Here is a 12,289-nt window from a genome sequence, read left to right as displayed (position 1 = left end):
GGTTACAGGCACTTTAAAGCCCTTAGTACATATTATGAACGTGGTCACGGGTGCACCCTCATGTCTAAGTTTTGGTTTCACCTCATTCTTGCCAACATAGGGATTTTTAAATAATAAAAAAGAAAAATCCTTGCTTATTCCCAACAATAGACACTAACTCTTTATAGAAATAGGTTCTTAAATCTTTTTTTAAAATCTTTTTTACTTTAAATATTTTTCCAGGTATTTAAATTTTTATTAGTGTACATATATTTTTATTTTCATTTTACATGTGGAACTTTTCCTCGTGATTTGTCTATGGCTTTTAAGATTAGAGAGTCTTTGTGCTTCCAAAGATTCAATAAATATTTTTATTCATGTTCTTCCAATTTTTTGTGGTTCAATTTTTAAATATATTTGATGCTTTAATTTAATTTGGATTTGTTGTAGGCCTAAGACAGATCTACCAGGGTACCATTGTTTTGCTATACCTAGTTTAAACCAGCGATAAATGCTGTCAGTCGTGGATGGATGATGAATTCCAGGATTCATATTTTGTACCTGACTCTTTGTAGGAGTGTTATTTAAATCAGACTGATGGGTGTTGCTAAAATGTTGGACCAGGCTTAGACTTCTCATACCCACGCTGACCTGTGGCTCAGTGGGATTCTAGCATTTGTCCCTGAAGGTGCATTGCCGTTGGTTTCTGAATAGCCTGCAGCTAGTTTATACTAAATCTTTGGCTTTTCTGTGGAGCTTGTGAACTCTGCTTTCCAGCAAACAATGTACCCTCACTATTAGTCAACAGACCATTTTCCTTAGGCCCTGGAAGGCCTATAACACAAGCTCCTTCATCCACAGGCAGAATCCCTTCCAATCACCTTTCCTCTTGGATCTGCTCACCCATCCCCTACAGCCTGGCCAGCAGATGCCAGTTTGCCTGGCCTGGTCAGCACATTCACACCAGCTCTCTCTCTTTAGCTGGCTGAATGGCTTTCTTTTTTAGCTCCGTTGCTGCAGAATAAATAAGAGCAATAACATTGCTCTTTTGTTTCAAATAAATGAGTATGGGGCAAATGATTCAATCAATAACTGAGCAAAAATTGACCTTTCCAGTTTAAATGTACTGAGCACCCTATCACCTAGAGTGTTCAACAGATTCAGGAAAACATTTTAAGAAATGTTAGATAGGGGAGTCATGAATTTCATGAGGATGACTGTCTCAATAATCTTCTCACCCTAAGGTTCTGAAGTTACATGAGTATCTCATTTCCCACCTTCTTTTTTTTTTTCAAAGTTTTCCCAGCATTTACAGTAGCAGAGGCACAAAACAAATTTTTGCATGCATATTTATGTATGTGTATACATCCTTTTATTGATCTCTTCATGAAAAGGTAAGGAATGTGATACAGACTTATGTAAAGAACTCTATTTGCTAGAGCGTGATGTTAATGCGGTCATAACCACAGGTTTGATCCTTAGAGAGGTGAACTGTGTTAAGTTCTAGGATTAGTTTGGAAAAAATGGCCTCTATAAAACAGGAAAAATATGATTGGAAAACAGGTTAAGTATCTGCCCCAGGTGGTTAGATATATAAAACTTGCTTATCCAGTGAGTGCAACAAACCAAAACCAAAACAAAGAGAAAGAGTATTAAGTCCGTACAGCTGAGATAGAAGTAGAACATCTAACTATAGACTTGTAGGTTGTATTAGTTGACAACGTGTGCATCCTTTTAGGTAAATATAAGAATTGGTTAGTCAATTGATTTTTTTTTTCAAAAAAGCATCATGGAGGTGTAATTTACATACCATAAAATACACCCATGTTAAGTGTATAAGTCAATTAAATTCAAATTTTAGTAAATTTAGAGTTATGCAACAATTACCATAATCTAGTTTCAGAACATTTCTGTCATCCCCCAAAAGATTTCTTACACCTATTGGCAAAAAATCCTTGCTCTCTCCAAGAGCTCTGGGCAACCACTAATATACTTTCTGTCTCTATAGATATGTCTTTTCTGGACCTTTCAAATAAATGGAATCTTATAATACATATTATTTTATATTTGGCTTTTTTGACTTGGCATAATGTTGTAGCATGTAGTTTATTCCTTTTTATTGCTGAGTAACATTCCATTGTAAGGATATATCATATTTTGTTCATACATTCACCAGCTGATTTACATTTTGATTGTTTCCAGTATGGGGCTATTATGAATAATATGGCTGTGAACATTCACATACAAGTCTTTGTCTGGCCATATGTATTTCTTTCTCTTGGGTGGATATTTAGGTGTGGAATTGCTGGATTATATACCAAGTTTATGTTTAACTTTTTAAGAAACTGCCTAATTATTTTCCAAGGTAGCTGTACCACTTTACATTCCCATAAACAATGAGTGAGGGGTCTAGTTTCTCCATATTCTCCAAACTACATTACTTTTCATTATAACCATTCTAGTGGATGTGAAATTATGTCCTATGGTTTTCATTTTTATTTTCCTAATGATTAATGATGTTGAGCATCTTTTCATGTGCCTATTCATGTATCTTCTTTGGTAACATGTTTACTCAAATCTCTTGCCAGCTTTTAAAATTGGGTTATCTTCTTACTGAGTTGTAAGAGTTCCTTGTAGTTTTTTAATGCAAGTTCTTTATCAGATATTGGAAATATTTTCTTCCAGCCTGTGACTAGTCTTTTTAATTTTCTTAATGGTGCCTTTTGAAGTATAAACATTTTTAATTTTCATGATGTCTAAATTATCAGTCTTTTTCTTTTATGAATTGTGCTTTTGGTATTTTATCTAAGAACTCTTTGCCTACCCAAGATCTTAAAATTTTTCTCATGTTTTCTTCTAGAAGTTGCATAGTTTTAGCTCTTATATTTAAGTCTATGATCCATTTTGAATTAATTTTTGTATATGGTGTGAGGTGAGGGTCAATTGTTTTGCACGTACATATCAATATCCAATGTTACTAGTACTATTTGTTGAAAAGACCATCTTTTCTCATTGAATTTCCTTGACACTTTTGCTGAAAATCAGTTAGCCATAACTAGAAGGGTTTATTTCTGGCCTTTCTATTCTGTTTCATTGATCTAATCTCTATTCTTAGTCTAGTACCATAGTCGTTTGATTACTGTTGCTTTGTAGTAAGTTTTGAAGTCCTCCAACTTTATTCTTCTTCTTCTAAATTGTTTTGGCTATTCTGGGTCCTTTGCATTTCCATATAAATTTTAGCTTCAACCTGTCAATTTCCACAAAACATTCCATTGGGATTTTGATAAAGATTGCCTTTAATCTACAGGTCAATTTGTGAAGAAATGTTAACAATATTGATTTTTCCATTCTGTGAACACGGAAGGCCTCTCCACTTATTTAAAGATTTTTCGACTTATCTCGGCAATGTTTTATAGTTTTCAGTGTGCAAATTATGCACTTTTGTCATTAAATTACTATAAATTTTATTCCTTTTGATGTAATTGTGAATTAAATTGCTTTGAGGTTTAATTTTCTGATTGTTCATTGTTGGTATATAGAAATATGACTGCTCTTTGTATACTGATCTTGTATTCTGTGACTTTTCTGGACTTGTTTTCTTCTTTTTTTTTTTTTGGTAGATTCCTTAGGATTTTCTATATACAGGATTATATTGTCTTGGAATAAAGATAGTTTAACTTCTTTCTTTTTTTCCAATCCATATACGTTTAATTTCTTTTCTTTGCATCATTGCACTGGTTAGAACCCCAAGAACAATGTTCAATAGAAGTAACAAGAACTGATATCCCTGTCTTGCTCCTGATATTAGAAAGAAAACATTTGTTATTTTGCCATTATGTATCAGTTAGCTGTAGGTTTTTCGTAGGTACCCTTCAACAGGTTGAGGTAGTTTCTTTCTATTTATATTTTGTTGAGAGTTTTATTGTGAATGGACACTGGATTTTGTCAAATGCTTGGTCTACATCTATTGAGATGATCATGTGGTTTTTGTCTGTTATTCTATTAATGTGGTGTATTACACTAATTGATTTTCAGATGTTAAATTGACCTTGCATTCCTAGGACAAAATCCACTTGGTCATGGTGAATACTTCTTTTTATATATTGTTGGATTCAGTGTGATTGTTCTGTGTTGAGGGTTTTTCTGTCTCTGTTCATAGGGAATATTTGTCTGTAGTTTTCTTTTCATGTCTTCGTCTGGCTTTGGTGTCAGGGTAATCCTGGCTCATAGAAAAGTTGAGAAGTGAGCCAGTTGATTTTTTTTAAACTGATCTCAGTTAGGGGGAAGGAAGGATGGTACACAACAGTATTTCTCTATGATGAAATTTCATTAAAAAATCATTTCTTATCTTGTGAATTGGTACTTTAAAAAATCTAATAAAATGAATTACTAGAAAAATCATACAAAAATGTACTAATACAAGCCCCACTGATGAATTATAGTCAGCCTATTTTAAATTACTCCATGAAATGGATACAAACGTTCCTAAAGGTTTATTCTTAATTTCTGTGTTTATCTCATCACAGAGTGGACACAAACAGTTCTCACAAATCTGTGAACCAGCTTTTAGTAGCACTGGTGTAAACCCATGCTTCTCAAACTTTAATGTTCATAGAAATCACCTGGGGATCCTGTTCAAGAGGAGATTCGGATTTGGCAGGTCTGGGGCAGGGCCTGAGTCTCTGCATTTCCATCAAACTCCCAGGTGATGGTGATGCTGCCGCTGCTGGGCCACAGGTCACACTTTGAGTGCCAAAGCTTTGAAAAGCAATGCAGACAGCAACGTAAATGTGATTTTTAAATAACCCTGTCGTAAATTGCTTTGGGACATATTCTGGATTTTCCAAGATTGTTGGATTGTTACTCAGCTGTCAGGATTCTCTAGATATCAGTTGTTTTTCTTGGCCTGTGACCTTTCTGGGTCTCCAGCTGTTCCTCTATAAATCCAGGGGGTTGAACTAGAAGATCTCTGAAGTCCTTTCCAGATCTCACGGTCTATGATTTTAAGCATCCATTGCAAAGGAGAATTATGGTTGCATTTGAATTTCTTTTTTGTATAAACCTAATAAAACATGAACCCAAAGTTTTATGCTACACGGTTCTTAACATAATGTTAAAAAGTAACAGTAAACATGCTTTACTAAATTTTGGATGATCCAGAAAGATTAGTGTCAACATTCAAAGGTTTTTCCATGTTGAAGTCTTGAAGAGAAAGGGTGGGGGTCTTGTTTAACCTTATAGTTGGAAATCCAATTAAAAAAATAATTGACTTGCTTAAACTGTGGAGACACAAGTAAAATAGGTGTTTATATTATGAAATTCAAGTTGACACAAAATAGCTGAAAGGCTTCAATGTCAGCCAAGTTGAAATGATCTCATTTTCCTTTATATTTCATTTTATTTACTGAGATACTTGAAACTTTTTCCCCTGTTGCTTAAAAGCAAATGAAAAGGGTGGTAAATCAGTGGTAGAAATGTGTTGTCGAAACCTCCAGGGTCTGTATCCTCAGCCTTCAGCACATATTAGTGTGATTCTGCTATTCTTACTACAGATGATTACAGCAAACTCTGCAATGAAGGGTGGAGGCATTTGGTCAGGCTCCAAAGAAAGTGACTAATAATTGACCTAATGTACAGAGTACATGAATAACATATTCTTAGGGTAAGAAAAAAATTCTGGTTTACAGGGTGTGTAAGAGTTCATATTTCTTTTTCAATTCTTCCAAAAGATTTAAAATACTCAGCTGCTCTATTAAATTTTTAATTCTTCAGGCTCAAATGCACATCATGCATTAGATGCCACTATAATTCAATTTAAGAACAGACTCTTGCCCCAGGAACTTATTAAAATAGTTTAGAATTTTGAAGAGCAATAGTATCAGTTTTGTTTCATTTAAGTTTTAGTGCCCTTCTTCTTCAAAACAGCTTTTTCGTTTTATACACTGTTGAGTAATGGTTTCCCTGGGTACAGACATTTGAAGTCTACAAAATATATAGGCGTTTTTATTTGCTGAGATTAGTGGAAGGTTAGCATTTTCTTTTTTTTTTTCTTTTTTATCACATTGAACATCATTTAAATAATATACTCACTGTATTTCTGTTATTTTTGGCATGATATTTTACTTGGTGGGTTTCCTTTTATTCATTTAGTTATAATGGGGTCAGCTTGGTGGGCCTTTTATTTTTAATTAACTAACACATGATTGTGTTATGTGTTAAGACACGTTCATTATTGTTAGGAAAAACACAGATGAAAATGTTTACAGTGTTTCATTCTGGGTGGTGGGATTATAGTTGAATTTCATTTTCTGATTTCTAATTCTTTGTGTCTTTTGAATGTTCTACAAAGGCCACATAATTTTTTTGAATTAGAAAAGACCACAAGTATAAAATTATAAAAGCTTAGAATTTCTAGCTTTATTCTTCTCTAGAGAAAGGGAACTTTTCATATATCTATTTAATATATATGATGCACTTACTATACACCAGGCACTTTGCTGGGTCTGGGGAGGAAGAGGGGAGGTGAGAGACAGCTGTTTCCCTTAAGCTCAGTTCTAGATCATTATTTGACCAAGGTATGGTGGGTGGGGAGCAATAAATGGTATCCTCCAATGAATTTTTACAATCTGTAAAGTAGTAATCATTTTATGCTTCTCACCTGGAGTTTTAAAGAGGCTGAATTGAGATTCTGTATGTAAGGCACTTGGTCTAATACTTGGTACGTAGGAAAGTTGTCATTGATTACTGTGCTTTGCACATTCATGGTGATGAACTCATTACCTCTAGAGTTAGGCTGGTCTGTTTAGATAGCCTGGGGAAAAGGTGCACCAGATACCCAGGTGACATTCATCTCTGAGATACCTCCCCCATTTCTGCAGTTATTCTTCCACGTGGCATCCTTTTAAATACCAACCACTAGAAGTTTGGCCTATTAACTTAATTCCTTCCAAGCCAAGTTTGTGTTGGGACCTTTCTCTGAGAATGCGATTCTACTTTTATTGTGAAGGATAATGAGAAACTAGGATTGATTACGTAGTTATACAGCTATAAATATTTATTTCATCAATATGTCAAGACCACCTGGGGTTTTTACTTTTTAATTAATTAAATTTTATATTATTAATAGAAAATAAGCTTTTGAGAAGGCAAAGATATAACTAGACAAAAAAGAGTCCTGAATCACTGAAAGCAGTTTAGACGGAGACATTGAGTCCAGAAACTTCAACTTCGTTCTCCCCAAAGTATCTTTTCTGTGACCCCACAACAAAGCACACATAAAACCTCACTGGCTTTATATCACAGAAATGCTTCCCTGTCCCAGCAGATGATTCTAATAAGTTTGTTTTATTGATCTAGTTGCAAGGGGTGCTGTCCAACAAATAATCCTATACAATAAAAAGCCTTCTCGAGTGACTGTTGAATAGTCAGGGTGGTGTTGGTGTCTGTGTGATGATGAGGATGATGGGTGAGCAAAGTTCAGCTAATCACAGGGTTATTGTTCTATGGTGAGGCAGCCACAGCATCACTCTTGAGCTTTCTGCATGCCTGCCTCCCATACCAAACATTACAGCCTTCCCCTAAAACTTTCAGACCACCCACTGGAACAATATAGTATATAAAAGGATCCAGATGCTTGGAAAGAGAAAGGGTGAAGTGCAGAGCATGCGTGATACCTTCTCATTGGCCCTTCTAGATTTTGAGCACTGTTTTTACATAGCTGGCTCACTAAAGAGATCAAACTTCATCTCCAAGTCTCATTTCCAGAGCATTTTTTTTTAAAATATATCAGGATTAAAATGTATCACAAAAAATCTGCATTTTTAAGATTGTTCTGGATTCAGGGGTGTCTGTGCCTCTACGGCTCTGCACCTTTCTTCAGTATTCCCCCAGAAAACAGGGGGAAACAAATCGTCGTAGGATGTGCACACACCTGGAGCTCTAAAGCTAGACAGGATGTGGGGAATATAGTAGAGAGTAGAGAGTGTCAAATAACAGAGTGATATCCACAAGGAAAGAGTACCAAATACATGGGGAGTGCCCGTTTGCAGAATGGCACAGGAGAGCTGGCTAAATACAGATAACTTACTCTTGAAGGCTTAATTGCTTGGAAATTTTAAAAATATTTTATACATGTATATATTTGGAACTTAGGCTACTTGGTAGCTTTGCAGTGGCTCACCTGGTGAAATACGGCTTTTCAATCTGTTTGTTCAAAACAGATTTAATAGACAGGGCTTTTTTCCCTCCTCCCTGCCTGCTCCCTGCAGGACAGCTGATTTACAAGAGGCAATCTTCTTCAGATGAGACTCATTAATTAATTTATCTACCTAACCCCTTCATTTTCTCTCACCTTCCTCTCCAGTCTGGCTTCCTTAGTTTCTCTTTATCACATTACCATTAAAAAATATTTATCTAAAACTCTCTTTCTCTCTGTCAAGTTAGCTTCAGAAAAGAAGAGCTGGCCGCCTGTTTTCTCCCATATCTTCAGTGCCTAGAATAGTGTCTGGCAGACAGTAGGTACTCAATGAATATTGATGATAAAACTTAGTTCATGAAGAAGTTCTAGACAGACTATGAGGAAAACATCTTAGTTCATTTGATGGTTCATCTGTTCATTCATTCATTCGTCTCTCATGTATTTATTGAAGACATAGTCTGCGCTAAGGACTGTGGTGCTAGGTACTGGGCATATAATCCTGCTCTAAAGGACTTTACAAATAGATAAAAATATCCTCTTTTGGTACAGTCTCTTCATTTAGATAAAAGACTAATGAAAATTAGATTTAACATGTTTCATTAAAAATTTTAGAGTCCTCCAAACTATTGATTAAAACAATACATACATGTTTCCGTTCCCGTTTAAATTACATCAGAAAGCTTGTGTGGGCTGTTCTCCTTGCCTGATTTAGACTGGAAGACCCCAGCTGCAGGGAAGATGCCTTCCTCAAACCATGGGCGGGCAGAGGTTTCCTGCCAGCGAGCAAGTTGCCATTCCAGTGTCGGAGTGGCAGTCCATCAGTTGGCTTCACCACCTAGTGCACTCTCTAAAAATAGCAATCTTTACCCTTGAAAATGAAAATACATTGGTTTTAAAAATACGTTTCTGTTTTTAATGAATCCAAGATTTGGGTTAGCTTAAAGGCACTCTCATTTCCCTTTGCTGATGGCGACACCCAAAACGTTCATGCCCATGCACAAAGGTCTATTCCATTTGGAGTTCTCTCACATTGACTCAGTTCCCCATTTGCAATACACAACGTGACCACCATTGGGCAACAAAATAAATTTCTTAAAGCAAAGAAAAACTGTAGGTTACTGTGTTACATGCTCTTTCAGAATATGTAAAGTTTCCCTGAAGTAGATATATCACAGTAATCCATGGCCTCTTTGTGGCCTACTGTCTACCAAAATTACTGAAGATGTCCCAGCATCACAGCATGGACCTGTGGAGAGGAACTTTATGGCATTCTGGCCCAATCTCTGCTTTTTGTAGAGGGTTCTATGGAGTTTTGGTGAACTGAGCTTACTAACCAGGGGTCACAGAGCTAATTGGTGGGACCCCAGGCTTGACTCCATTCTTCTAACATCCAGTCCAATGTTGCCCAAAATGTGATCTACTGATTCGTGGTCCCCAACAGAATCGAAAGGATTGAGGGTTCAGTCCAGGGATTTGCGTTTTAATAAGTTCCTCAGTGGTTCTTATGAACACTAAAATTTGGGCTTCTACCAGGCAGCCTTAAGACCCCATTTTCAGGGAAAGCCATGTGCTAAATAGTTCTTCCAGAATGCTTGCCCAAGACAACGACTTGCCTTCATATTTGCTCTGCTGTGTATATTGACAGTATAAACCACGTCAAGATGAACTTCAAGGATGAGTAAATTTAACGTACTCTCAATTAGGAGCTGAAATCTTTTATTTGGAGATATTTTTTCCATAGTGTGAGAGTAGAAAAATTTGCCTTTGAAGGCTGTTGATTCAGTGGATCAATCAAAAATTGTTGATAAAGTCTCGAAAAGGTAAATATGATTCTTTGAATTTTTGAATTGAGTGTCATGGAGCTTAAGTTGATATTTAATATGTTCAATTTACTTGTATTTTCATAAAAACCTTGCTGGATGAATATTCAGGGTGCTAATAAAGTTGTTACCTATTTGGCCACAGGAACTGGGCAGAGGGAAGTTATGGGAAGACTTCTCAGTGAATATTTTCTTTGCTTCTTGATTTTTGAACCCTTTGAATATATTTCCTATTCACACATTTTTAAATAATATAAATGTTTAAAGCATTAACATTCATTGTAGGGCCTTAGTGGGTGATTGCTCTGACTCTGCCCAGGCTACACAAACACATACTCTAGAATCTAGGTGTGCCTGTAGCCGAAGGTAATGAACATTTCCAAAGGGCAGAGCCGGGAAGGGGAAGACTGCACATTCAGCTAGTTTTAAGGAAACCACTAATTGGCTTGAAAAGATAAGGCATTGTGTTTTAGCACTTATACCCATGATTTTAAAGCCCCTCCCTGATAGACCACTCATCTCTGGGGTTTTGGATGACCTTGGGCAAATCACTTAACCCTCTTGAGACTTTGTTTTCTAGTCTATAATAATACTGATGAAAACTCCCTGCATTTCCATTGGCTGACAACTTCTGAATACATTATTTAGTTTTCACAGCAGCTCTGGGGGTTGGCTGGTATGGCATGATCCCTATTGTTCAGATGAGGAAATTATGGCCTAGAGAGGTTATATGGTTTAGAGAGGGTCACACAGGGGTGGGACATCTAACTTCCAGTACTGGGCTCTTTCCACTGTGGCATGTAGAGAGCATGGATTAGGCAATTCCAGGGCCTCTTCTGGCATCCAAGTCCTTGAGTATATGAGCTATTTGGGGTTCTGTCAACTTTTGTTGAAGTCTGTTGGAAAAATCCAAAGGAAATGGAAGCCATGGGTTTGCAATTTTGGAAGCTTGTGTTGTAATTAGAGTATCGAAACGTGCTCATATGAAGACATCCAAGGAATACTTACAAAGCCAATACATACCAATTTATGCAAATTACAAATATACCAGATCTCGTATCACGTAGCACAAACTCTGCACCTAACTACCAAGGGGATGGGGAATCCCAATCCTCAGAGAATAACATTTGTCTCTCTCATCCTCTCCTAAATAATACTAGCAACTGCTCTTTGAGCACCTAGTAAGGCAAGCATTTGTTATGTATTATCACATTTAATCCTTACCACATCCTCTGAGGCAGGTATTATTATCCCAATTTTATAGGATAAGGAAACAAGACTTAGAGACTGAGTGATTCGAATAAGGCTTGTCAGTGGTAAAGCCCATCACAAATCAGGATCCTTATTATTATTGTTATTTTTATTGCTATCTCCTACAGGAAAGTTAGGATCCCTTATTGATTTAAGGTATGTGCACTTTGTCTCATGCCTGGCTCATCTTCATGTTTAAGAATACATGTAGCATGGTTTCAGATAAGGGTACGTGGAAGAGAAAACTTAACGCACCTCTGCCTATACCCAGGGCGAGCCTGATTTCATGCAGTGGCAATTTGAGTCACCTTTAGTGGGCCCATGAGTAAAGGAGGCCCATGAATTCTGCCTTCTTGCTTCAAAACTCTTTATTATGTGAGCCTGGCTTCTCTTGCGTAGCATCTGTTACTTCGTTTTGCCTTCCACATATACTAAGTAGAAAGAGACAAACTTAACTCTTGCAGATAATAGATGACTGAAAACAGATGATGGGCACACAAAACGGGCTTTGTCTCCATAGGATTTTGTTGGTAAAATACTTCGTCTTTCACTTCAATATATTTTGTTCATTATTTTGCTGCTGCTTTAGATATGAAAACTCTCCTCTGTCATCCTAATCTTCTGATATGCCATCTTTCACCCTCTTTTCCAATGCCAGAGCGAATCCAGTCTGCCCTTGAGTACTGTAAAAACCTCTTGGCAGTTGTTAGCAAGCCTTAGCGTTTACTCAGTCATTCTGGGAAGAGAGGGGAATTTACACTGTTTCCTTAGTTCACATAGACACAGGCGAGGTAAGTAGCCTGGCTGGGTTGGCAGAGGTTCTTGAGGATTGTAAAAACTGTGCTTTGCTCCGGACCCTGGCTCCTCACAGAGGTCTGCCTGCTTGTCCTTGGTCTGTGTCCTCGGCAGGCCTTTTACTTGAGTCAGACTCCTCTAATGAGAGAGTTCTTGGGTTTCAGTCTGGGGGAATCCAGCCTCCACCCGCCAGACTTCCTGGAGAGCTCTCTGCTGATGCTGAGAGTGCCTGGAGCCTTGAGGATTG

The 12,289-nt window shown here is 37.0% G+C and overlaps 1 protein-coding gene across 1 annotated transcript in view; it reads left to right on the top strand.

Annotated features, from left to right (window-relative positions):
- Positions 1-12,289, top strand: part of FBN1 (fibrillin 1) — a 236,321-nt gene that overhangs the window by 75,350 nt on the left and 148,682 nt on the right. The gene's annotated exons all lie outside the window — the stretch shown is intronic.

This window comes from Macaca fascicularis, chromosome 7 (assembly GCF_037993035.2).
Source record: "Macaca fascicularis isolate 582-1 chromosome 7, T2T-MFA8v1.1".
NCBI lineage: Eukaryota > Metazoa > Chordata > Mammalia > Primates > Cercopithecidae > Macaca > Macaca fascicularis.
This window is presented reverse-complemented; position numbering and strand designations above follow the sequence as displayed.